This window comes from Hydractinia symbiolongicarpus, chromosome 1, assembly GCF_029227915.1.
Source record: "Hydractinia symbiolongicarpus strain clone_291-10 chromosome 1, HSymV2.1, whole genome shotgun sequence".
In the NCBI taxonomy this organism is placed as follows: domain Eukaryota; kingdom Metazoa; phylum Cnidaria; class Hydrozoa; order Anthoathecata; family Hydractiniidae; genus Hydractinia; species Hydractinia symbiolongicarpus.
The window spans coordinates 38,169,212-38,170,625 of NC_079875.1; the positions used below are offsets into that span (position 1 = coordinate 38,169,212).

General features: G+C 40.3%; 1 pseudogene; it reads right to left on the minus strand.

Annotated features, from left to right (window-relative positions):
• Nucleotides 1-692: 692 nt before the first annotated feature.
• The window catches only part of LOC130620985 (large subunit ribosomal RNA), a 3,011-nt pseudogene continuing 2,289 nt past the window's right edge, over nucleotides 693-1,414 (minus strand).

Here is a 1,414-nt window from a genome sequence, read left to right on the forward strand (position 1 = left end):
AGATTGTGTCACAAAGAAACAATAACAACCAAACTCTAGTCGAGTTCACTCATTTCTCATTGCTTCTCTGTTCTACCCTCTCTACATTATATAGCACGTTTTTCCAGTTTCTGACACTAAAGTGGGGACTTAGGAAAAAAAATCGATTTTTTTTAAAGTTAACCGGAATGTGCCGTAACGCATGCGCGTTTGTTACTGATAGGCCCAGCAACATTCCGAACATATTTTTATGACGGTTAAGCCTCATGGGACCTGAAAATAACAAAATACGGCATAACACATAAACGGCTTGAGAAATTGAAGAAGTGAGAGGGTACGCCACACCACCAAAAATTTTTTTTTTAAAAAAAAAGACCCACAACCGTATCCAAAGCAGTAGCATTACCCCTAGGCCCCAGCCTAGGCTTTACCTTAACCCTGAACATAGCCCTAGTCCGTAATTCTTGCTGTAATCCATACACTTGTAATCTATACATACAGTTGTAATCGATACAGTTGTAATCCATACACCTTTAATCCATACACTTTTAATCCATACATCTGTGTCTCCAAATATTAAACCGAGGTGATAAAGATGAATGGTACAGCACGCACGCATCACCTTTTTTAAAAAAAAAGTTCAGGTAAGCACAAGATAACTGGTACTCCACGGTACAAAGCAGTTGGTTAAAAAAAGGACTTGTCACAAAGTGACAAATCTGTCGAACAGAGGCTTAATCTCAGAAGATCGTAGCACAAAGGCTACTCTACTTTTTACAATACCACGTTCTTGTTTAAGTCGTCTGCATAGGATTTATCTCTGGAAATTTTAGATTTTGATAGTTGCAGCACCTCGACGGTTTTTCTCCGACTCAGTGCATTGGGACTTAGGAACGACAGAAGCCGTTCTATTCTTGTTCGCCCTAAGATTATCCAGAGGTAATTATCATTGCTTTCTAGCACGGATTCTGACTTAGAGGCGTTCAGTCATAATCCAACAGATGGTAGCTTCGCACCATTGCTTTTTCAAGCAAGTGCAAATGCCAATTGTCTGAATCTGCGGTTCCTCTCGTACTGAGCAGAATTACTATTGCAACAACACTTCATCAGTAGGGTAAAACTAAACCTGTCTCACGACGGTCTAAACCCAGCTCACGTTCCTATAGTGGGTGAACAATCCAACACTTGGTGAATTCTGCTTCACAATGATAGGAAGAGCCGACATCGAAGGATCAAAAAGCAACGTCGCTATGAACGCTTGGCTGCCACAAGCCAGTTATCCTGTGGTAACTTTTCTGACACCTCTAGCTTAAAACTCCTAAAGACTAAAGGATCGATAGGCCATGCTTTCACAGTTTGTATTCATACTGAAAATCAAAATCAAGTGAGCTTTTACCCTTTTGTTTCTACATGAGATTTCCGTTCTCATTGAGCT